Genomic DNA, 26,692 nt, shown 5'->3' with positions numbered 1-26,692 from the left:
CAGGAAGATCCCCTGGAGGAGGGTGTGGCAGTCCACTCCAGTATTCTTACCTAGACAACCCCAAGGACAGAGGAGTCTAGCAGGCTACAGTCCATAGGGTTGCAAAGAGTCAGACACCACTGAAACGACTTAGCACACACGCACACAAGAAAGCAGATCTTAGTTCTCATTACAAGAAGAAAAAGTTTTTAACTATATATGGTGACGGTGTTAACAAAACATCGTGGTGATCATTTCACAATGTATACAAATATTGAATCACTATGTTGTACACCTGAAACTAATATAATAGAGTTTCTTACATATTTTATGGTATCTTTGCATTGAAAATCAATTACAATGAGATAGAAAAACCCTAAATCCATGACCAAACACCTATTTTTATAACAGGCAGATACAGGAAGTAGAATGGGGACAAGATACATAAAATCAATATTACTTGTTTAACTTTTGACTCCAAACCCCAATACCATTCTCTGGGGGACTTGGCCATGAGGAATTATTTTACATAGATTTAACAAATCAAAGTGGCTTAAATCATGATGCCTTGCCCTGCCTAAAGGTGGAGGGAGACCTAAAACCTTTAGTTCACATAAAGTTCTAAGAAAGAGAAGCAGGTCAAACAGAAAAGTGAATTCAAAAGAGAAGACCGATGCAACAGAGACCTCATTAATTATTTTACTCAGCAAACTAAGGGGTTTCCCTCGTGGCTCAGACAGTAAAGAATCTGCTTTCAATGTGGGAAACCCAGGTTCGTTCCCTGTATTGGGAAGATCCCCTGGAGAAGGGAATGGCAACCCACTCCAGTATTCTTGCCTGGAGAATTCCATCAACAGAGAAGCCTGGTTAGCTACAGTCCATGGGTCACAAAGATTAGGTCACCGAGTAACTAACACTTTCATGAACCTTTCACATCAAATTAAAAATTCTAAATCCTAGCATTGTGCCGAAATATCTCCAACTTTTGAGAACATTGCTCTTCCTCGGGTTTGCAATATCAGGAAAGCTGTCATGTTCTAAGCTCACTAGAGCTTAGGACACCAGGAGAAGATAGAGAAATTCGAATTTCTACTGGGTAAATTTTATTAAAATTAACAGAAGTTTATCAAACAGCAAGAAAAATATTTCTCAGGGTGTTATGAAACAGCAAAAAGACACAAGAAAGGAGTGTCAAATGTTTTTGAAGGAAAATAAATGAATCACATAATCTTGAGACTAATTATGTTAAAATCAGCTATCCCTTTAAAATAATAGTGACTGGCTTAATATTTTAACATGACTTATCACTGAATAAAAATAATGTTCTCTTCCCACTTCAATTTTTAACAATTCACTTAAACTTGAAATTCCTGAGTGATTGTTAACCATCATGATCAGATTTACTGTCTCTTTACTTCTCATCAAAAAGCCATGAGAAAAAAAGAACCTCACTGGAAAGAATAATATTAATCAACAGATTGCCAGATTCTGGAAAAATTGCATCTATAATTCATGGATGAAGTCAGACTAAAGTCATAACAATGGCCCACACACAATTAGACCTTGACTATCACTTCTCTAAATGATTTCCCTAAAAATGATTGCCATTGTTCTAAACCCCAAAGCTTTCCCTTGTATTTTGCCTGTCCTGTTCTTCAGCTTATAAATGAACCTACTGCTCACACACCCTAAATAAATGTTCAGCTAGAGCTCTCCTTTAAGCTCAATTGTCCTGTTGAATTTATTCAAGTACATGATGCCAAAAACCATTATTTTGGAAGAGGGTAGATGTTCCTGTACTCCTCTTGTTACTTTTCGACAGGTCTTTGTTTAGGACTAAAGATTTATATAGCTGCAAACTAAGTCCCCAGGCTTCCCAGTGTCTCAGTGGTAAAGAATCTGCATGCAATGAAGGAGACATAGGTTCAATCCCTGAGTCAGGAAGATCACCCGGAGTAGGAAATGACAACCCACTCCAGTATTTTTGCCTGAGGAATCCCATAGACAGAGGAACCTGATGGGGTATAGTACATGGAGTCACAAAGAGTCAAACACGACTTGGTGACGAAACAAAAACTCACTCCCTTTTACAATAAGATGATGTTAGAACTAGGAAATAACCTCCCTTTCTCTTCATTCACATTAAATTTTTTGACCAAGGAGAAAAACATGAGAATTTGTACAAATACAAGCCTGAACTTTCTCCTTAGTTCAATTACTGAGCCTTGGCTAGGCTGAACATTATATGAGGCTTACTGTCATGATTAGCTTGTACAACACGTGTGAATTGCAAGGACAGTCACTGTATGTGGAAAACTGATGGAAAGAGAAGTAGAGAATCTGTCCATTGCTTCCCATATTCCATGAATGCTTTGCCGGCTACCACCTTATCCTGTAAGCAATAGAATGTGATGAACTTTCAAAATAGTTGCTATTTCCTCAAGGGAGATGCCAAATTAAAATAATACCATGTGTTTGTTTGCAAGTGCTTCCTGAAGTTTGAGTACCGTGAGATGTTCTGAGAATGGGAACCTGGGACCTTTTCTGATCTGCATCTTGAATTTGAAAACTTGTTAAGGAGAAACTGCTTAATACGTACATTATGAACCAAAGAGGAGATTCTAAATTAAAAAATTGTTCTGATTTCATTATAAAGGTCAAAAAATTTAGCATGACTTTATATGTTAAAGTAGTTTGTTTATATAAAGATAACTACTTTCTTTAATCAGGCTTTTCAAGAGAGAACTGAGTGTTTTATTTCAACCTGCATCTGCCACTGAAATGAAGCAAAAGTGCAAATGAAAGGTTCTTTGCCGAAGTGTTTTGTTTTCCAAAAACATATGGTGGATGATTTTCATGCCATTTTCAGTAAATCACCTCATGCATTTATCTAGTTCCTGCGTTTATTTTTCAAATCATAGCATTAGAGACACTGAAGAATATAATCTTACCTGCTGCAACCTTGCAAAATCTCAAATTAAAGAATAAAAATCACTTATCAAGAGCAAGATGTTTCAAAGCCTCTGTTTTCTTATGAATCTTGAGAAATACCAGAAAATCCTACAGGCCCATCTGCCAGGTCTTAATTGTCCTCCAAACTGAAACAAAGTCTAATGCCTGTCCTAAATTTTGGAAGTGTTCTGTGCATTGTAAACCTAATTCCCCTTGTATCAGTTTCAACTTTAGTGTTTGATCTTAGGTCACTGCTGCCAGAGTGCTCACCATGTCCCAGCTTGAGTGTGTAGCAATCAGCTCATTCCCTTCTACAATTCTGACATCCCATCCATCATTCCATTCACCCTAAGCCATTAACGTTTGCATGCTTCAATTTACAAAAAGTTCCATCCTCCTACTATGATATTTTTTAGATTGAGCTGGAGAAAAACCTTAGAAATGAGATGCTTTATCTACATAATTTTGCACAGGAGATAACTTAAAACCTAGAAAACGTAAAGAAAACAATAAACATGATTCTATAGCCATCATTTGGCAGTTAATGACTAAGCTGGGAAAAAATCTAGACATATTTATCCTGGCTATGAACACTTTCCACCACACCATGTCCTTACCCATTAGTAAATACTCTCCATCCCTCAACAAACTCCTTCCAAATATTTTCAACACTGTTTTTATTTTTATTTTTTATTTTTTTCAACACTGTTTTTAAATTTGCAGTTTATTCAAACCATAGAGTGCAAATGAGTTAGGCACAATCATTGCCAGCAAAGAGTTTCGTTCATAAGTGACTTAGAAAAAAAATGTTCTGAGAATTTAAAACAAGAAGCAATGAAATCTATTATAAAGAAACAGCAAAGACTATGTTTACCATATGCATATTGTTCTCAATTCTTTATTGCAAAACAATCTCGCTTCCTAATCTCACATATAGTTAATTTACCAACAGCAGATTGCTACTTGAGTATGATAACATTATTATCATAAAAGTAATAATTTTACTCATGTAGTTTACCATGTGTTAGTTAACTGTCACCACAATTCTGAGAGACAAGTATTGTTGTTATATCCATCTTACAGATGGACCACAATCATTCTAAGTAAACAAATCCAAAACTAAACTTGTCTCAGTGAATAACATATATACTAATATAGTCCCCTCAGTGCTAAAACCTGTCTCACCATATCCAATTAGTCATATATATTAGCCATTATATTTTATATCTGTATTTTCTATACCCACAAATATTGCCTTAATCTAGGCCCTCTTCATTTTTACCTGAAATATTCCAACAACTGTTTCTCCCTCCATAGTTATATGCATTCAGTCAATTTCCTACCCTGACTAATCTTTTTGAAATGCAGCTATTATGAAGTATTGCTCTCCATCATCATTTTAACCATATTATTACCTATAGCAGTAGTTTTAAAACTTAATTTCCATTGAAAAAATACTTTTCTTTTTGAGAGAGTAAGTTTTAAAACTACTGTCCGATTAGAGTTTGGGATTAAAATATATACACTAGTATATATTGGGCTTCCCAGGTGGTGCTGGTGGTAAAGAAACCGCCTGCAATGAAGGAGACATAAGAGAAACAGTTTTGATCCCTGGATCCCGGGGAGGAGGGCACAGCAGCCTACTCCAATATCCTTGCCTGGAGAATCCCATGGACAGAGGAGCCTTGTGAGTCCATGGGGTCACAAAGAGTTGGATTCAACTGAAGCGATTTAGCACACATATGTAAAATAGATAACCAAAAATGACCTACTGTATATCACAGGAAACTGTACTCAATATCTTGTAATCACCTAAAATGGAAAAGAATGTAAAAAAGGAATAACAGCATTAAATAAGAAATTAACACAGCATTAAATAAGAAGGAAATAGAAATGGCACTTAGGGCACTCATAGTCTAATTATACCTACATCTTTAGCTCAATTTCTTCTCTAACTTCTCTTCAGATACTACTTTTCTGCATTTCCAATATTCATGCTTCTCCAAATGTCACATTTAGTTTTGCCTCCATGTTTTGACCGCATTGCTATTCCACCTGAAATGTTCTTTTCTTCACAATGCCCAACTCCCTTCCAAGTGGCCAAAACCTCTCGTCTTTTGAGGTTAATTTCCTTTCTGAGACTTCCCTGATACCTCAGGGAATCCACCTGCAATGCCGGGGACCACGGTTCAATTTCTGGGTTGGGAAGATCCCCTGGAGAAGGGAAAGGCTGCCCACTCCAGTATTCCGGCCTGGAGAATTCCATGGACTAGTCCATGGGATCGCAAAGAGTCGGACATGACTGAGCAACTTTCACTTTCACTTCACATCCTTTGTGAAGACTTCATGACCCCATGTGGTAGACTTGAATCCATCTCACTTGACTCAACCACTATATATTTCTAGCATATACTTGTAACTCATTACAATTTATCTGCAAATTTGACTTTCTGTATTAGACTATAACCTGTTTAGGGCAGGGGCTGTCATGTATTTATCTTTTTTTTTTTTTTTTAAAGGCACCCACCCGCTGAGCTGTCAGAGTTCTGGAGACTGGAAGTCCAAGACTGGCAGGGTTGGTTTCTTCCGAAGCCTCACTCCTTGACTTGCAGGGGCCTCTCCTCTGTAGATGAGCCGTATTTATCTTTTTTATATCGAATGGTTACAAGGTTTCTGCCACTGAGTTTTGCTAACAAAACAAATGAATGAACCAAAAAAAACCCACCTTTACTTAGATTGCAGAGAATGTTCACTTGTTAATGAAAAAAAGAGGGACTTAAAAGTTAAGAAATTTCAGCTGACCTAGAAAAGGAGACATCCTTTACCTAACAATGGAGTTCTAGAAAAAAGGCAAATACGAAAGAGGGACACTAGAAAGAGAGAAAAAATATTTGTTTGGAAGGGTCTTGAGGCCCATATAGGGAAAGGGAAGCAACCATAGAGCTTCCCTGCAGGTCAGGCTTCGGGACCCTCTGATGCATATGCCAACCAAGCAAAGGCATCACCTAAGACACACTCATGCTCAACTTAGAAAATCCCAATAACAACTGAGAGATAAAAGACAATTTTCCAAGAATATTTTCTGTTTCTGCAGTTCTGGTCTTCTAAGCAAAATGATTTACTTCCAATATAGGGATGTTTGTACAAGGAAACAAACATTTCAGAATAATAAATCTTAGAGACACCCCTACACCTGAGATAGTCCATGTTAGTAAAAATTAAGACTTCCTCTTCCCCTCCCCAGAGTAAATCTGCTTATATTCCAGAGTAAAGATAAGATTCTCTCTTTCTGGAGAGGAGGATGGGCAGGTCACCAGGAACCCCATATGAGATCAGAGTTGTGGGTTTTTTTGTTTTGTTTTTAATCTATTTTCTCCACTTATATAATGTACTTTCTTTCACATATAGGTGCTATCTGTCTCTCACCACAACCCTGTCTGGATTGGGACTCAAGAAAGCAACACAAGGTAATACCCTGGATGCTGCTTTTACTGTAACTAATTGAGCAATGAACTGTCTTCTTTTCTCCAGCCCACAGAATATATCTATATATATGTATAGATATATATAGATAGATAGATAGATAGATATATGAGTGTGTGTGTGTGTGTGTTTTAGTGGCTCAGTCGTGTCCGACTCTGCGACCCCACAGACTGTAGCCTACCAGGCTTCTCTGCCCATGGGAATCTCCAGGCAAGAATACTGGAGTAGATTGCCATTCCCTTCTCCAGAGGATCTTCCCGACCCAGGAACTGGACCCTGGTCTCCTGCGTTGCAGGCAGATTCTTTACTGTTTGAGCTACAGGGAAGTCCTCAATAGTTATATAGTTTACTTATAAAGTTATATAATTATAGCCAACTATCTTCTTATCTTCTAAGGAGGGTTAAATCTCAGAAACCTTAATAGTTTCTGGCTTAACAACAAACTATATTTTAATTTCTATTTATTAGTAGAGAGGCCTTGCCCATCTTGGAGCAAGACTTAGGGCGGAACTACTGAACTAACAAATAAACATTGCTATATTTTATTTCTTTAGTTTTATATGTAATGACCTAACTGTAGTCCCCTGAAATTCATGAAAGGCCGTTCAATGTGATTCTTCAAATAGAAGAAATTTGTCATGTCTCACATAGAATAGTGACAAATTTTTTGTGTGAATTTTTTAAATGGCAGGTGATTTTGCTGATGTAGGAAAAATGATATAAAACCAACTAAACAAATAACAGCTCTGTCTCCAATTCGTTAAATATTTGAGTCCCACACAGTTGTAGTTCCAGAGTTTGTCTGAAAACTCTTTTCTTTGAAAAGTTTTTCGAAAATGCATAAAGCTACAGAATTTTTTTACCTGTGAATACCAACAGTGTTAACAGCATGCCCATTTGAAGAGTTAAGGATGTAGAGAGATATTATCAAATATATTTTAAATTATGTGATTAAAATGTTTAGTAAAAAGTCTCCAAAATAATAGACAACTAAAAGAAAAGAAAAAAATGTTTTATCCTTTTAATTTGTAGAGCACCAATTTCTGTTTTAAAGACTGAGAATTATGACATACAGACAGGATTAAAATAAGAAAAATAGGTTAGGAATCCAATTATCCTAATATTTGGCTACTGAGTAGAAGAAAAGACATTTTTACTTCTATAAGCATAATTTCTCACCCATAAAATTAGGAGAGTTATTATGTTATCTTCCTAAGATTCCTCCCACCTTCAAACACAGATGAGATTATTGATTTTATACTGAAATTTAACACTTGTTTAAATTAATTTGGAGTAGTATCATTTAAGAAAAATTTGTACTTATTTATCTGGTTGATAAATCTATTATATCAAACATTTAATGTGTGTTTAAAATAAGAGAGTCAGATTAACAGTGTGTGCTCATGAGAATCAAATTCCACATTTTTAAACAACTTGGAAATAATAAAATAATCCTATTTTTCTACTGTCAGTGATAGAGGACATTTGAAAGATGAGTTTAAATTAGAGTAACTAATTTTTATTTATTATTGCAGAGCTGTGTTGAAAGGCTCTTTTTAGTGGTCTACTTTCTTTGATATGGTTTCAGTTTGATGTTCTGTGGGGCATAATTTTATAATATACTTGAGCTTTTCTTCTAGTTATTTTCGTTTCACCTAATGAAAACTCAAATGGATACCTTTGTGACAAAATTTGATTTCCTGATATATAGCATTGCGTGACATTGAATCTTCAGTTTCTGATTATCTGTGTACTATCTTTTTCATGTGTTTCATCTTGTAAGACAGTTATTTGAAGTATATATAACATAGACTATGATCAAGTTATCCTCTTTAAATATGATGGTCAAAGCTGTAACAAACAGAAATAAAAGGAAACAACACCCTTCCTCTCACAGCTTGAGAAGTCACAGCATCATTTCATTCATCCTTTCAGCCTCATAACAAGTAAGCAATGGGACATTAAATAAGGGCAGATAACAATAGTGAGCTGAAGAGCCCTCTCCTCTAGAAAACCTCTAACTTCACTCTAATTATAGCTTAAGTGTCTGAGGATGTGAAATACAGAGAAATCAAAAATGGAAAAAAGCATCAGGTAAACTTTAATGGCAAATAGATGGGGAAACAGTGGAAACAGTGGCTGACTTTATTTTTTCGGCTCCAAAATCACTGCAGATGGTGACTACAGCCAGGAAATTAAAAGGCACTTACTCCTTGGAAGGAAAGTTATGACCAACCTAGACAGCATATTGAAAAGCAGAGACATTACTTTGCCAACAAAGGTTCGTCTAGTCTAGGCTATGGTTTTCCCAGTAGTCATGTATGGATGTGAGAGTTGGACTATAAAGAAAGCTGATCACCAAAGAATTGATGCTTTTGAACTGTGGTGTTGGAGAAGACTCTTGAGAGTCCCTTGGACTGCAAGGAGATCCAACCAGTCCATCCAAAGGAAATCAGTCCTGAATATTCACCGCAAGGACTGATGTTGGAGCTAAACTCCAATACTTTGGCCACCTGATGCGAAGAGCTGACTCGTTGGAAAAGACCCTGATGCTGGGAAAGATTGACGGCAGGAGGAGAAGGGGATGACAGAGGATGAGATGGTTGGATGGCATCACCGACTCAATGGACATGAGTTTGAGTAAAGTCTGGGAGTTGGTGATGGACAGGGAGGCCTGGCATGCTGAGGTTCATAGGGTGGCAAAGAGTCGTACACGACTGAGCAACTGAACTGAGCTGAACTGAACTGAACTTCAATGTGGTTTTAACACTGCCACACACAGAATGCACTAAAAAAAAATGTCATTTGGATGATGGAAAATTAAACTTATTAAAACACTCAAGTATATGCCTTAGGTAATAATTCCCCACCATTAGCTAAATTGATAAAGTACCTTAATGGGTATTTCCTCATCAACTCTTTATGCAAAGTTGTGTGCCAGGCTTCTACATAATTTGTACAGTTAGGAACAAATTCTGCCTTTCATTATGCATATTTTCTTCTCATTCTGATAGATGCTACACATTTGAATAACTTGTCCTTTTCAAAGCTTTAATGTATGTACTCATGTTAAGCAGCAAATCCTCAATAACTATTTCCCATCCCCCTTACTTTGCTCCCACTTGAGCTGTGTCCAGAGTCACAGCTACAAAACTATCTGAAAGGTAAGAATTTATATCCAGTAGAGATTTCCTTATCCAGCATTTCTAAACGTGATACATGTATCTGGTAGCAATCTGGTGCTGATGGCCCCTGTATTATTGGTCACTTTATTTTATGAGCCAGATGAATGTGTTTATCATGTGAACTGAATGGGACTATAGTCCTAATTCTGACCATCTATTTTGTAAATGGACTCTTGGTTAGATTGAATATTAAGTAAAAAGAAAATAATGAATGGAAAAATAGACTATACAGCCACATTAGTAAGAGAGCTTATGCCGTTGTTGTTCGGTTGCTCAGTCATGTCCTTCTCTGCAACCCCATGGTCTGCAGCACACCAGGCTTCCCTGTCCTTCACCACCTCCTGGAGCTTAACCAAACTCACATCCATTCAGTTGGTGATGCCATCCAACCATTTCATCCTCTGTCGTCCCCTTCTCCTCCCGCTTTCAATCTTTCCCAGCATCAGGGTCTTTTCCAATGAGTCGGCTCTTCGCATCAGGTGGCCAAAGTATTAGAGCTTCAGCTTAAGCATCAGGTCAGTTCAGTCCGGTTCAGTTGCTCAGTCGTGTACGACTCTTTGCCACCCCATGGACTGCAGCATGCCAGGCCTCCCTGTCCATCACCAACTCCCAGACTTTACTCAAATTCATGTCCATTGAATCGGTGATGCCATCCAACTATCTCATCCTCTGTCGTCCCCTTCTCCTCCTTCCTTCTATCTTTCCCAGCATCAGGATCTTTTCCAACGAATCAGCTCTTCGCATCATGTGGCCAAAGTATTGGACTTTCAGCTTCGACATCAGTCCTTCTAATGAATATTCAGGACTGATTTCCTTTGGACGGACTGGTTGGATGTCCTTGCAGTCCGAGGGACTCTCAAGAGTCTTCTCCAACACCACAGTTCAAAAGCATCAATTCTTCGGCACTTAGCTTTCTTTATAGTCCAACTCTCACATCCATACATGACTACTGGAAAAACCATAGCCTTGACTAGAGGGATCTTTGTTGGCAAAGTAATGTCTCTGCTTTTCAATATGCTGTCTAGGTTGGTCATAACTTTCCTTCCAAGGAGTAAGCGCCTTTTAATTTCATGGCTGCAATCACCATCTGCAGTGATTTTGGAGCCCCCCAAAATAAAGTCAGACACTGTTTCCACTGTTTTCCCATGAAGTGATGGGACCGAATGCCATGATCTTGATTTTCTGAATGTTGATCTTTAAGCTAACTTTTTTACTCTCCTCTTTCCCTTTCATCAAGAGGCTCTTTAGTTCTTCACTTTCTGCCATAAGGGTGGTGTCATCTGCATATCTGAGGTTATTGATATTTCTCCCAGCAATCTTGATTCCAGCTTGTGCTTCCTCCAGCCCAGCATTTCTCATGATGTACTCTACATATAAGTTAAATAAGCAGGGTGACAGTATACAGCCTTGACATACTCCTTTTCCTATTTGGAAGCAGTCTGTTGTTCCATGTCCAGTTCTAACTGTTGCTTCCTGACCTGCATACTGATTTCTCAAGAGGCAGGTCAGATGGTCTGGTAGTCCCATCTCTTTCAGAATTTTCCACAGTTTATTGTGGTCCACACAGTTAAAGGCCTTGGCATAGTCAATAAATCAGAAATAGATGTTTTTCTGGAACTCTCTTGCTTTTTCAATGATTCAGTGGATGTTAGCAGTTTGATCTCTGATTCCTCTGCCTTTTCTAAAACCAGCTTGAACATCTAGAAGTTCACAGTTCACATATTGCATCAGTTCACATATAAGCATCAGTTTTTCCAATTAATATTCAGGACTGATTTCCTTTAGGATTGACTAGTATGATCTCCTTGCAGTCCAAGTTTCTCTCAAGAGTCTTCTTCAGCACCACAGTTCAAAAGCATCAAAATTCATATGAACTCTTTTATTGATAATACAGTAATATTACTACACACAAATATACACAGGAGCCCTTCTTTTCATAATGTTCGGTAACATGTATTTGTTCCAAACAAATTTCAGAGCTTAGCTGCATCAAAAATTATTTATTGGGGAAATGGTGACCAATGACCAGACAGGAGATTTAGAGCATCAGCCAGAGCTATAACATAAATTGTTTATATGATATGGAGCAAGCACTCAGCTTAGTTTCTCTTTCTGTAAAATGATGTCAAATGATTTATAAATTTCATGTATATCTATTTCTAAGTCTTTGGCTACAGATTTATTCAGGCGATGTTAATATCTTCCTCCCATCTGGCATGACCACAATCTGATTAATATTTAGTATTTATTCTTTTCCCATGTTATTTTGGATCTAAGTTATTTGATTTCATGTCAAGATAAGCTGGTTTGGAGACTTTTCATTATAAACCTTAGATTGTCTGCTTGCACAGGAAGACTGTACACTCATCTATTCAATTTGACTATAAACATGGAAGCTATTTTGCCATAACACTCTTCTACCTACAGTAGACTCAAAATCACTTTATATAAACCATTTTATGCTTTATATAAAGCACTTTGTCTCCAGGTAATAAAAAAAATGGATATTTATATAAAGAAAGGAGCTTCTTAACTGACCATGGACTTGTATCTATTTTCAATAGATGACATCTTAAGTTGTAAGATGACATTTTTTTCCATTTATTCACAAAGCATGTATTGAGTATTCACTATTCAAGACAATAAAGAAGAGAGAAAAGATATGACCTTTGTCTCTGAAAACTAAATGGATTTGAAAAAAGAAAAGGAATAGTGAGCACAGAGTGGAAAATATGAGAATAACATACAGAAAGCAAAACGATAAACAGGAAAATAAAAGAGATGCAGACAAGCTGGACAAGCCAGCCATCAATGTGGCCAACTTCAGAAAAACTATAACCCATCACTAAACAAATTATTTAGATGAATGAGTTCTAAGGAGCAAGAGAGCCATGTATCAGAATTAACTACAAGCATTTTTTTTTTGAGTTCTATATTCCCTCACACCTGTATGGTCAAGTTCAATTCTATGTAAAGCACATTCTAGTGACACCCCCACCCACATTTACTTGTATTGTAATTCTAGTCTATGATAGCACATTGCCTTGTATATAGTATCACTGAAGGTGTGGGCATAGTGGGATTTATCGGTTCATTGCTTTCAACAATGGGAACTTTGACAAAAATGGTTTTTAGAGACATATATAATTAGATACATTCAGCGATGCTATATGCAAGGCAATTTGCTATCATGAAAGAAAGTGTTAGTTGTTCAGTCATGTCCGACTCCTTGCAAATCCATGGACTGTAGCCCACCAGGCTCCTCTGTCCATGGGATTTTCCAGGCAAGAATACTGGAGTGGCTTGCCATTTCCTTCTCCAGGGGATCGTCCTGATCCAGGGATCGAACCCGGATCTCCTGCATTGCAGGCAGACTCTTTACTACCTGAGCCACCATGGAAGCCCTGAGAACAAAACTTATGCTTAACTTTTTGATTGGTTTCTCTTATATTAAAAGAAATAGCAGAGAATCAAAAAATTTAAGGAATCAAATTTAAATATGCAGTTAAAAATCAAAATAAAACATAACTGAAAATTATTTTAGCTAAAAGTAAAGTATATCTTCAAGCACTTGTATAAAATCATAAATTTTATTCTTGAAAAGATTAGAATAAATATTCCATCCATTCTAGCAATTAGCAGTTTTCTCTCTCGGATAAATTGCAAATGCAATATCTCATATTTACTTGCTGGCATTTAGATCAGGTGGGATCAAGTTTCCAAACCACACAATTGGAGATAAGTAGCAAAGTTTTCAAAGTTGCCCCAAATTGAAGCTAGTTGTTTCCTATGAGTTTCAATTTCACCTCAATGTCATCAGAGAGAATTTTCCTGAAAGTTCCATATTCCTGGAAAAGCTCACTTATTTTGTAATAGTAAGTAAAGCTTCATTATTTAGAACTGTCTGTCTAATACTATTAATATCTTAAAAATACTATCGAGGGCCCTAATAATATAAGTCAATCAATAGAAAGTACAATTTATTTGATTCACTTTGGTCAAAATTTACACAAATGTTTAAATTAATAAAGCTGACATATTTCATGATAATGATTAAGTTTTCAGGATTAGTGATAAATATTGGTTTATTAGAAGAGAATACTGGTATTATAAGAAATTGTTTGTTTAACACATTATGTCAAAACACATTATCTGATGAATGTTTTAAATTAATTTTCAAGCAAAGAGGAAGCATCATATTCAGTAAACTCCCTTGGAAATAGATCAGATAATTCATTTTCCAACTACAGGTCACAACTAATGTTGTACTTTCTATATAATAACATCTAAGTGGAAAAGAACTCTGTTAATTTACCAAATAGCATATTTAAAACTTCCAAATAAAGAATCTCATCAGTACTTTCACTGAATTCATTAGTTATGAGTTTGGAACCCTTCTTATAATCAAGTAAATACAACTGTATAGCCATAAATCAATCAAAATATCTTGAAAAAATATAAGGTTTTTATTCTCAATATGTGAATGCTTTTTGACATAAAGATATTCATTCACCACCATAGTACCTAAATGTGGTCGACTCAAAGGATTTACATTTTAGTAAATGTAATACTGATGGCTCTCAATATCTTTCTTACCATCTTCTCTTATATTTGACATATGTTAGGAATATAGGAAGAAACTGAGTTTTATCCAACTTCATGGAAATTGTCAAAAAGACATTTCAACCCTTTGAACTATAAGCATGTTCTAAATTGCCTTCAACACATAATACATCTTTAAAATTACTTGGCCATATTATAAATAAGAAATAAAAATTTCATGCGCTAGTTTATGCAGAAATTGCAGCTGTTAAATGGGAGTATTTGGAACATTAGCAAACCTGGAGGAATACAAATTATGCCAATGAGACAAAGGCTTTAAGATAAAATGAAAATAAAATGCAGTTTTCATTATATATTAATATTAACTTGGTTTTGTCAATATAGAGTATATTCCAAATATACAGAATAAAGAGGGCTTATTCTTTATTTCAGAGATTACACATTGCATTTAATTGCCATTTTTTCCTCTGTCTCCTTAATGTAGAACAGTCTTCTCATGATGAGGAATTATAACAACCCTTTCTTTTCAATGGATAGATCTACTGTCCTTTGTTTAAAAACTTTTATATTTGGCAAATATATGGTGATATATGGCAAAAGCCACAAAGTCATAATTGGTAGATTCTGTATCATTTCTCGAGTTAGAGTAAGAGGGCCTGTTTTTTTCTAATAAACCAGCATAAATATTCTTGGTCTCTGTGAAAAATTTAACTGTGGAAAAGTTCCTTTAAAATGATATATAAATATTTCAGGCACCTATGAGATACCAAAAGCACATAAATACTAAAATTTAAAGATCACTTCACTTCCTGAGCCAATTTATGAATTAACAAGAGTCATCCCAAATATCAAACTATCAAAATGTCTTTTTTTTCCCCACGGAAAATCTTTGGAATTTTTTTTTATGATGACTATGGTAATTTTCTTAGGAAAGGCTGTTTCTTTTTACAAAGTTTGAAACATCTTCAGATGTTTTCACTTTTTTGAGTTGTTAATATGAAAAGAATGTTGGCTATAGGAAGAAAAGTGATCCAATTTTAAAATGGATAAGCTTGAAAATTAAAAAAGTGATTTCACTTGCTTCTACCTTACAATAGCAAGCAGCAAAACTTGGCAAGAGGTTTTGGGCTCCACATTATCATAGCACTACAGCCATAGAACTGTTCATAAGCTCATTTATCTTAACACCTGGTGTTATTATTGTCTTCTCTGTAAAAAAATTGTAAAGTTGCAGAAAATCTATTTTCTATTTGGATCAGGTGAATATATAGGTGAATATATAAATTTATTATAGAGTCATAATTAATGGACTATAAACAGTTGACAAAATTATCTTCAAAAAAGTTTTTAAAGGGAGAGATTTTACTAATCATTTAATGAAATTTTCCCAATATCTAAAAGTTCCTTAATCTCATTTGCCGAGCATTTTACTTATTTAATCATTAGCCATACTTGATTATGCCATAGACATTTATCAAGTGGCACTAAAAATAGTAAGTTCAGACTAAAATAATTTCTAAATCCTAATCTTGGAGTTCTGACCTGACAACCAGTAAAAAGACAAGGAGACATCAATTTATCTAGGATCCTTGATTCTACAATACCTACAAGAGTTAAAATTAAAATAAGTCAACTGGAGTATATTAAGTTATATAGAGTCAATCAAGCTAAACCTCAGTGACTTTAATTCAAAAAGCTTTTCAGAAAAGAGAACATTTCAGGCCCAAGTTGGAATCAGTTATTGATTTCAGTCAAACTACCTGCTTTGCAGGATAATTAAGACTTGAGTTTTACATATATTATTATGTATTTATATTAGTATTTTAGTATACATTATTAGTATAATATCATTGCATGAATGAACTTTTAAATATTATCTTTATTAGGATTTATCATATTTCTTTCATGAAAATAGAACTAGAGCAAATACATTAAAATGAGATCAGTACTAAAATAGGAAATGTTTTACTATCCCAGGGGTCCATAATCCAGGTTGTGCATTAAACTCCCCAAAAGAATTTTTAAATACTGCAGCTCAAACTCAACTAGAGACCAATTGAAGAAAAATCTCCAGAGATGAGGTCAAAACATTGATAATTGTCATTGCTTAAGATCTTAATTCACTTAAGAATTCATTTCATTATCACAGTGGCTAAGAGAGCATACTCTAATCTACCTGGATTTGAATCCTAGATCAACTTCAGTACACATATGACCTTGAGCAAGTTACTTGCTCAGTTTTTTCATCTGTAAAATAGGTATATTAATAGTATCTGCTTCATAGAGTAGCTGTAAATGAATACATAAAAAAAACTTAGGATAACACCAAGCATACAGTATGGGTTCAACAGGTAAAACAATTATTGTGGTTTTATAATTATTATCATCAAAGTAGACATTTTTAATTCTTTAATGGTGTCCGAAACACAATGTTCGTTTACTTATTAGAAGCTGGGATATACCTACATATATAAAATGAAACATCTATCACAGAAAGAAACCGTTTACTACAAAGTAAACTAATCCAGTGAGTGACTCTGCTACTGTTCAGATGCTTTAGTCTTTAAAAGTAGAACTTGAACCATGTGTATGCAGTTTTAATTTCCCCCTTTGTAAAATCTTTTAAACATAGAAAAATGAAAGAGAACGTGTTAGTCGCTCAGTGGTGTCTTGACTCTTTGTGACCCCATGGACTGTAGCCCACCAGGCTCCTCTGTCCATGGAATTCTGCAGGCAGGAATACTGGAGTGGGTTGCCATGCCCTCCTCCAGGGGTTATTCCCAACCCAGGTATCGAACTCAGGTCTGCCTTATCCATTGTGGGCAGATTCCCTGAGCCATCAGGGAACCTGGTAGAGAACTTTAAAGTCTCTTCTGATTCTAGTTCCATGAGTGTATCTTTAAAATATGGTATAAACTAGGCAAGATTTGGGATACTGGATTCTTTTGTTTTGGGAGGGGGCAGCAGGGGTGGGGGAAGAGAAATACTGAATTCTAATAGAAGCAATGCTCATGACCTTTCTCAAACTACTCTGAAGTCAAATATCTAAATAGCTTGAGTTTACAATGCAGGTGTAGTGATAGACATGTTAATTAGTTTGATTGTGATGACTACTTCACAATGTGTATGTATATAAACTACAAGCTGTATGCCTTAAATATATACATTTTTGTTCAGTTATACCTTAGTAAAGAGAAAAAAAAGAGAAATAACATCACATTTGCTTGATTGGTCAAGACAATTAAAAAACATAACATTATAATTTGAACAGAACTTTTAGTTTTAATTTTGTTTTTTGACCCAAACAAGTTTTAATAGACCAAGTAAAGTAGGAGACCAAAAACATGATTAGACATAATTAAAAATGTGTAAACCTACCTTCATTAATTAAAATAATTATATATAATATTTGACAAATGCAAACAATATATGAAATAGAACTGATATACTGGGCTTGATAATAAAACTCACAGTCTTGAATCCACTGTCTTATTTCAGTACAGAACACTGTCAATATCTTTGCATCTCTCCTTGTGTTTACTGCCAGCATTCTCTTTTCTGAGAGTTCACTGCCAATCTGAACTTTGTGTATCTTTCCCTTGCTTAAAAAATTGGTTTCACCATATATGTATGTATCCCTAAAGGATACTTTCTTTTGTATTTCTTGTTTTTGAACCTTGTTAAAATGGCATTATACTATAAAATATATATATATATATATTTAAAAGAATTTGTGGCAAAAAGTGAAAAATATTTTCTCTAATTCTCCTGCTTTCCCCTATAATTAAATCATAAAGTCAGCTCAAAAAAGCCAGTTCAGTGATACTGCTTGACAATCCTTTCTGGCCAGTAGAAAAATTTTTAAAATGGATATCCTTGAATATTATTCTTTGGCCATGAATAAAATGGTGGGCACTAAAATCATTTATCTTTCATCAAGAAAAATTACCAGAGGAATTTTTCAGTATCATGTCTCTAGTTCATCACTTATTTAATTCTGTAATAAGTATTACATAAAACTACAGCATAATTGTTATGGTATTTTTAAATCATATTGTTGGGGGAGTGTGTAATTTCCTTGGTTCTGTCTTGCCGCAGCAAAGATTTGAAACAGTGTACCAGTGTTACAGCTCGATTACAGCTTAGAATTTTATCCAGCAAGTGAAAGAAAGTACACCCTCGAGGCATGAGGGTGGGCCAACCCCAAAGGAGAGGCCTCAATCCATCTTGGCTTCCTCTTTTTATTCATTTGTCTCCTCCCCACTGAGCCTGCCTATGCAAATCAGGCTAGCCAAGAATGGGGAGTGTTTGTTCCACCTGAAGTTCTCACTCCAGTCCGTGGATTTTCTTTCGTTCTGTTTGCATTGGCTTTTCCCTTTCTTTGTCTTTTAGCCACTGCCATTTTGGAATCCTTTTTCCTATTCTAACAACCTAACAATATAACAGTAGTTCCTATTAAATTTTTTAAATATAATAGAATCACATCAGCTTGAAAAGAGATGGAATTTCTTTCTTTTCATACATAACTGGATGGAAAGAACATTTAGATTTTAAAAGACTCTGAACACAGAGAAGGATCAACAATTTCAAAAGCACAGATAGTTCAAAATAGAAGAAAAACCAAGACAAAATGCCTTATGTTAAAAAAACAGATGTCTATCTCCTAGCCAGGTTTTAAGCTTATAAAGTTATAGAAAACTATTATTAATCTATTCTGAATAATGTGGAACACAACACCATGTATATTTTGATGGATTTGATCATGACATTTTAAAATACCTTCTATTATCTCTCAACAAGTTAGCTTTGAAAATTTGTGTTCGAACTGGAGAAATTAATTTATTTGATCCTTGCAAATATTCTGCTAACTGGTAAAACCAAAAGGGCAGAAGAGATCAACTAATTTCCCCTGCTGGATATAATAGTGAAATCCCACTGATTGGTTATGCAGAAAAACACTGCAGTTTTTCGGCAGGGTAGCTGAGAGATTGAATAAGGATTCTAGCAAAAGCCTATTGTTTCCATAGGAATGAGAAGTTATCCTGAATAAGGAACCAATCAACAACTGCAATTTAGCAAACTGAAATCACTTCAGTTTGACCAATCTTACTGAAAAACAGTTTGAGCCTTGAACATGAGAAGGATGAGGTGCTTATAGAGAGGAATTCAGTGAGGATAACATTTTTGAAAATTTGCAGCCTGAGGTTTTTAATATGCAACATGTTTAAGGAAAATGATTGAAGAAGACATCCCAATGGTCTGAAAATAAAACTACTACCACGGGAAGAAATATAGTTAAGAGTTCTTATTAGCTCTAGGATACTTTAGTTTGGGGAAAGATAATTAAACACAAATTTCATCTCTCTTGATCCCTCACTTGATCAAAGGAATAAAGGGAAAGTTTTATTCATGTGGCAATAATGTAGAATGAGCAACTCATTGGTGCTCACTCACATTCTATGGGGAGCACAAGTATGGATTTTTTTTCCCCTAACTTGAAGATTTTTGTCTCTGCTTCTTTTTCAGATTTCTTCCTTTAAATTTTCTTTTAAAGACCTTAAGAACTTAGAAATATAAATACAAAGTATGCTTGAATATTTAAAAAAAAACTGCACATATAACCAACCTATATAAAACTTAATGCTGACATGGCAAAGTTTCTTTTTTTTTTAACCTATAGTCAATCAGAAATGTCTAATAACATTTTGTCTAATAACGTGAGGGCACCCCGAGATACAAACAGAGATTCTGCCAAAGGGGTAGGCAGAGATGGAAACTGCTGCTGCTGCTGCTAAGTCGCTTCAGTCGTGTCCGACTCTGTGCGACCCCATAGATGGCAGCCCACCAGGCTCCGCCGTCCCTGGGATTCTCCAGGCAAGAATACTGGAGTGGGTTGCCATTGATGGAAACTGAGACCCAGGCAAAACTGAGTCAGCATTTCTAGGGCAGAGCCTACAAATGTCCCCAGAGAGAACAGTAAGTACTATGTTGACTGTGGTGGCCAGAGTTAATTATGGAAGACCAGCAACTAGGTCAATGATGAGGACTATATGGCTAAGAGGAAAAGAACAAAATAAGGTCAAGAATAAAATTAAGGCCTGTAAAGAATGGAGTTTCTCAATCTTTTTGATAGCCAGGTGAAAGCTCTCTCTGGGAACATGCATAAAGGCACACAGTAATTTGTAGGCAATTACAGGGAGATCCCAGGTGCCCTGAAGTACAACTATAGACTCCCACACATTCCACCCAGGTTAAAGATTCTATTATGGGCTCAAAATATGATATTACCCAAGCACTTCATTCCTTATGATGATAGTTTCAAAGTCAAGTGGCTTACAATTTTATGGAAATAAAACAGGTATAGATTGTAATAAAGAAATCAACTTTATTGCAGGTACATATCTATGGAAGTTCTGAAATGACTGAATATATTATCAAAGAACACATCAACTTTGCATAAGATAACTACCTTGTTCTACTAAATATGACAACAGATACCAGGAGATACATGTTGACAAATGGTTTGACATAGCACTTATAAATACAAAACTAAGAATATTCTGGGGAAGACCTTCCCACACAGTGATATTAATCACTTTATCATCATTGATTAGATTGCTTTCAAAAAGCTAAGAGATTTTAAAAAGTATTCTTAAGTTTTCTCTTTTGTTGAATCTCATTTTATATACTCCATCCCTAGAAATAACCTCTTTGAAAGCAAGGAGCCAAGAAACAAAATTCATCTATCATCTCTTTAAACTTAGAGGCAGGTCTTTCTGAGACTGTCAATGAACATGCCAAACTGAGTGAGCTGAGTGTCTGGCTGGGTGACAGGGGTTCCTGTGAGGTCCCTACTAGTTTTGAGGGGCTTCCCAGGTGGCGCTGGTGGTAAAGAACCCACCTGCCAATGCAGGAGGCTTAAGAGACTTGGGTTTGATTCCCGGGTCTGGAAGATCCCCTGGAGGAAGGCATGGCAACCCACTCCAGTATTCTTGCCAGGAGAATCCCATGGACTGAGGAGCCTAGAGGACTACAGTCTATTGGGTGGCAAAAAAATCAGATACGACTGAAGCAACTTAGCACACACAAGCAGGAACTGTCCAAACTACTCCTTATATATTTTTAACAAATACTGTGTCAGTGTTTCTAACATTTTAAAATACAGCATACTAAATAAATATATTTCACTATTTTTTATTCCCTAAAAATTTACAACAGATTGTAAGAAAGTTTTTAATGTTATAGCAAAAATGTTTAAGGATCACAGAAAAAAAAATCATTTTCCCTGTTGATTATTAAGATTTCTTTGCATGGTTTGAACACTTACATTCATTTTTGTAGTTCTGAGCTACCATGCAAAGTTAGAACTCTCTGTATCTGCTTTTAAGGGAGACTACTGTATGTATTATCTGCCCTTCTCTGTACCTTTCACCTAAATTCGCTTAGTAATGTAATGTAGAGCCTTAATCCTGGGTTTAAAGGAGTCCACTTTCCTTTAAGCTGTATTTGAATGGATTGGGGAGGAATGCAAAGAGCAGAGGGCATAAGGTTCGATCCACAACTAGGAATTGTCAAAGAACTTATTTTAGAAACAAGTAGTGTATTCTCAAGGTATGTATCCACACTCCTCTCTTTCACTTTTCTAAATATGCAGTTCTTGATAACTAAAAGACACAACTTCAGAAAAATACAGGCACATAATAATTTCTACAATTGTCCTCTAAAAATCGGGAACAATGACAGAAAAGAAAGATGTATTGAATCTAAATAAATCTCCCTGCCTGTGCAAAATTATCCTCTTCAACATACTTCATAATACTTCATCTAGACTAGTTTTAAATGCCTTCAGGGATTGTATTAGGAATATTGTATAGTATACCTCTATTCTCTAAACTTGCCACCATAATGAGCTGTAATGAGGATGGAGTGGCAGCAAGAATAATATTTCCCTTACATTTTTGTCAATTTAACTAAATCGTATGGTGATATTTTCTTTGTGTAAAGATTTTAATCATTTTATTTACTGGTATTGCATATATTACAGAAAATTCAGGGGGAAAATGAATCTATTTTCTAGTCCTAAATGGCAGCCAGGTGGATATGTAATTACTCTAAATGACATTCACAGTAAATTGCAGGCAGGTAAAAGTTTTGTTGAACAATCTCAGAATAAATGGACCAATAAAAGGCTATAAAAAAATAAAAGCTACTGTCTTAAATCAATCTTTTGTGGAATAGCTCCATTTCAAGGGATGTATTAAATTTTAAGAAAAGCAAGAAAACCTTGAGGAAAGACATAGATCAACATTATTCTCTTCTCAGATACTAAATGTAAGGATGATTTCAGTTCATACTTTCTTTGAATTGATTGTGGACAGAGTGCTTTTTAAAGCCACTTTTAATTTTAATTTATTTCTCAGGACAAAACTTTTCAGAGACTTAGTTGCAAATCAAAGAAAATAATAGATATTTTTTAGGGTTAATGTTATTAAAGCAGAAATATGTGAGGGCATTTTATCACAACATCTAGACAGGAGTATTGAGTCAGACTGGCTGTAGAGTTAACCAATTTAAATCCAGTTCTGCAATTTAGCTGTCAGATATGGATCCACATGTTGCAGTGTCTACTAGTGAGGGACTGAGTTGAGGTTACCTTACCCAACACTTACTAGCTATGAGATTTGGGCAGGATATTTAACATCTCTGTGACTTGGTTTCACTTACGTAAAATGCAAATAAAAATAGCATGTAACCAATTTTTGGTGAGAATGAATATGATTTTTAAAGCACTCAGGGCAATGGTTGGCATGAGATAAGAGCATTCATTCACACATACAAAAACTATTGAGCACTTATTATGAATAAGGAATTCTTCTAAGTGCTGGAGATAAAGTAGTAAACAAAACAAAACCACTCTCCTGGGATAAAAAACAAAGCTCTACTATATAGCACAGGGAACTATACTCAATATCCTGTGATTAACCATAATGGAAAAAAATATAAAAAAGAATGTATATATGTGTATGACTGAGTCACTTTGCTGTACAGCAGAGATTGGCACAACACTGTAAATCTATGCTTTACATTTACTATGCTTCAATTAAAAATTTTAAAAAAATACACCACTCTCTTTAAGTAACTCACTGTGAGAAGACAGACAAGTTACATTTTTTAACATCCAGGAGTAAATGATCATATTAGATAACAATTAGTGTTGTGAAAATAAAGGAGGTAAACGGGAATAAAACCTAACAAGAGTGTGAGACTTCCCAGATGATCCTGTGGTTAAGAATCTGCCTTGCAGTGCAGGGGACAGGGGTTCCATCTCTACTCAGGGAACTAAGATCCCATATGCAGCTGGGCAACTAAGCTACAGCTACTGAGCCCTTGCGCCACAACTAGGGAGTCTGTGTACCTCAATGAAAGACCCCACCTAAGGCAACAAAGACCCCGAGTGCTGCAACTAAAACCTGACCTAGCCAAATAATTAAAGAAAGAAAAATATTTAAAAAACAAAAAAGCAATGAGTGTGTGTGTACAGTCTTCAGTATATGAGCTTCCACGGTAGCTCAGCTGGTAAAGAATCCACCTGCAATGCAGGAGACCTGGATTCAATCCCTGGGTTGGAAAGATCCCCTGGAGGAAGGCAGGGCAACCCACTGCAGTATTCTTGCCTGGAGAATCCGCAAGCACAGAGGAACCTGGCTCCAGTCCATGGGGTGGCAAAGAGTCGGACACGACTGAGCGACTAAGCACACACAACACACACAGTGTTCAGGGGGCCCTTCTCTGCAGGTGACATGTAAGTATTGCTGAAAGAAATAAGGGGAAGACCCACATGCAGCCGTCTGCGGAGAGGAGTCCATACGGAGGGAGCTACAGATGCAAAGGCCTTAGGATGCAAGTTTGCTTGGCCATATTCCAGAGCAACAGAGGAGGCCAGTGTAGCTGGAGTGCAGAGAGAAGGGAAAGAATGGTAGGAAATAAAGACCCAGGGAAAGCAGAGTACTGTGTCATGAGATCACTGGGCAGCAAAAGAGCCCCGTTTTCCTGCATGAAGGAGAGATCGGGCAACATGATTACAGGTATTTCTGCAGTCGCATCCACCTGTTTCTGTTACTATTTTATCCCGCTCTCGGGTAAGGGGCGTCTCTGTCTCTTCGTTTCCTCGTAGTCTTCCTCTTCGTTCTCCTCCTCCTCTTGTCCTCACCCTCTCCTCCTGCCCTTCCCCCTCTTTCTCCTTCTCCTTTCCGTGTTTCCTCTTCCTCATTTTCCTTTGCTTGTCGTTCTTGTCCTCTTCTTTCTGATTCTACTACTTAGTGGTAATAGGGATATTTATCATTTTGAAATAATTTGGCTTCCCTGGTGGCTCAGTGGTAAAGAACCTGCCAATGCAGGAGATGTGGGTTTGATCCCTGAGTAGGGAAGATCCCCCGGAGAAGGAAATGGCAACCCACTCCAGTATCCTTACCTGGGAAATTCCATGGACAGAAGAGCCTGATGAAATTCTAAGCTTAAGACCGGTAAAGAAATATACCCAGGACACAATAACTTTAAAGAAATCAGGAAGATAACAGTAGAAATAATAGGTGTTGAATGTTTAAAGTTCAAGAAAAAGGAAAGCTGAAGTCAAAACATCCAAAAATAGGGCCATTTTTCTCTAATCCAGAATGAGAAGAGTCAGTGTGACTGATCAAAAAATTAGCAAAACTAATATTTGCAAGAACCAGTGTGTAGCATTTCTGCTGTGGTAGTCTCTGCCCTTCATCTCCCTGAAAATGATCAGCTTCTATTTATTTTTCTTTATCTTGAGTTTTTACTTTTCCATTTGCATTTCTCTATAATGAGTGTGGGCTTCCCTGTTGGCTGAGAAAGTAATGAATCCGCCTGCAAATTGGGAAACCTGGGTTTGATCTGGGTTAGGAAGATCCCATGAAGGAGGGCATGGCAACCCACTCCAGTATCCTTGCCTGGAGAATCCCCACGGACAGTGGAGCCTGGTGGGCTACAGACCATAGAGTTGAAAAGAGTCGGACATGACTGAGTGACTAAGCACACGTAATGAGCATAAATGTTCATATTAATACTCTTGTTAACCATCCAATTCTTCTCTTCCAAGACGTGCTCATTTATGTTCTTTGCTCATTTTTCCACTTGGGTTTCTTGTATTTTTCTGTTTTACACAAAAGAATTTCTTTTATTGAAATCTACATTTATCAATCAGTGTACATACAAAGAAATGTGTTAAATCTACCACAAGTACCTATGAGAGCTGAAAGATAACTGGCTCTCAGTTATCTAAATTAACTAAATACCATCTCTGTTTTGACATTGGAAACCTGATATCAGAGATTAAGTGATTTGCATAAGGCTGAAGGCTTCCTGGGTGGCGCAGCGGTAAAGAGGCTGCCTGCCAGTGCAGGAGACATGGGATTGATCCCTGGGCCAGGAAGATTCCCCTGGAAAAGGAAACTGCAACCCACTCCAGTACCCTTTCCTGAGTAATCCCGTGGACAGTGGAGCCTGGCGGGCTACAAAGACGCCAACTCTGGCAGGGTCGCAAAGAGTCGGACACCACTGTGACTGGGCATAGCAGATTACCTCCTGGTGACAGTGATTAGAACTGGACTCCACGTTCCTAACTCCAAGTTCAGTACTTGCTTCCAGGAATTCATCCTTCTCCCCAAAAAGGCAGTTATCCCAAGTTTTTCTGACTATGTATATATGTGAGTGTATGAGACTTCAGCCTTACAGTTAATAGCATTCGTTTAAAAAAGAAAGTTTTGTTTAAAATATAGTTATCCCTCTAAGTATCAGTCGGAGAAGGCAATGGCACCCCACTCCAGTACTCTTGCCTGGAAAATCCCATGGACAGAGGAGCCTGGTAGGCTACAGTCCATGGGGTCGCTAAGAGTCGGACACGACTGAGCGACTTCACTTTCACTTTTCCCTTTCATGCACTGGAGAAGGAAATGGCAACCCGCTCCAGTATTCTTGCCTGGAGAATCCCGGGACAGTGGAGCCTGGTGGGCTGCCATCTATGGGGTCGCACAGAGTTGGACACAACTGAAGCTACGCAGCAGCAGCAGCAGCTAAGTATCAGTGAGCATTTGATTTCACTGCTAATAAAAAAAGATGACAAAAAAAGAATTGTTCTGACTTTTCCTTATCAAAGTCTTGGTAAATGGATAACTTTGTTAAAGAAAGAAAAGCATGTTCATCCAGGGTTAGAGCAGAAAAAATATTACAGAGAATGCTGGTTCTTTTATATTTGAAAAGTAGCTTAAAAATCTTACTTTCACAGGAGTAGTACATGCAACTGGATGGTATCTCATTAACAGCAAAATGAATCAGTGGGCAAACTTCACAATGAAACTGGAATATACATTACTGAAATTCAGGATCCTTTATACTTAAAAGTCCAAACCATTATAATTTTATCTTTATATATAGTTTATAAATTCTTGTGGGAGTACCAAAAAATGGAAACATAGTACAATAAACAAAATAATAGAAATATGCCCAGATGT

General features: G+C 36.4%; 1 long non-coding RNA gene across 1 annotated transcript in view; it reads left to right on the top strand.

Annotated features, from left to right (window-relative positions):
• Positions 1–26,692, top strand: part of LOC145508942 (uncharacterized) — a 145,424-nt gene that overhangs the window by 87,399 nt on the left and 31,333 nt on the right. The window contains exon 5 of the long non-coding RNA XR_014055703.1: positions 6,340–6,398. This is a non-coding gene — a long non-coding RNA (uncharacterized LOC145508942). The remainder of the gene's footprint in view (positions 1–6,339; positions 6,399–26,692) is intronic.

Source organism: Giraffa tippelskirchi, chromosome 6, assembly GCF_054371585.1.
Source record: "Giraffa tippelskirchi isolate mGirTip1 chromosome 6, T2T-mGirTip1v1.2.pri, whole genome shotgun sequence".
Lineage (NCBI taxonomy): Eukaryota > Metazoa > Chordata > Mammalia > Artiodactyla > Giraffidae > Giraffa > Giraffa tippelskirchi.
Note: the sequence above shows the minus strand (reverse complement) of the source record. Positions and strands in the feature narration are given on the sequence as shown.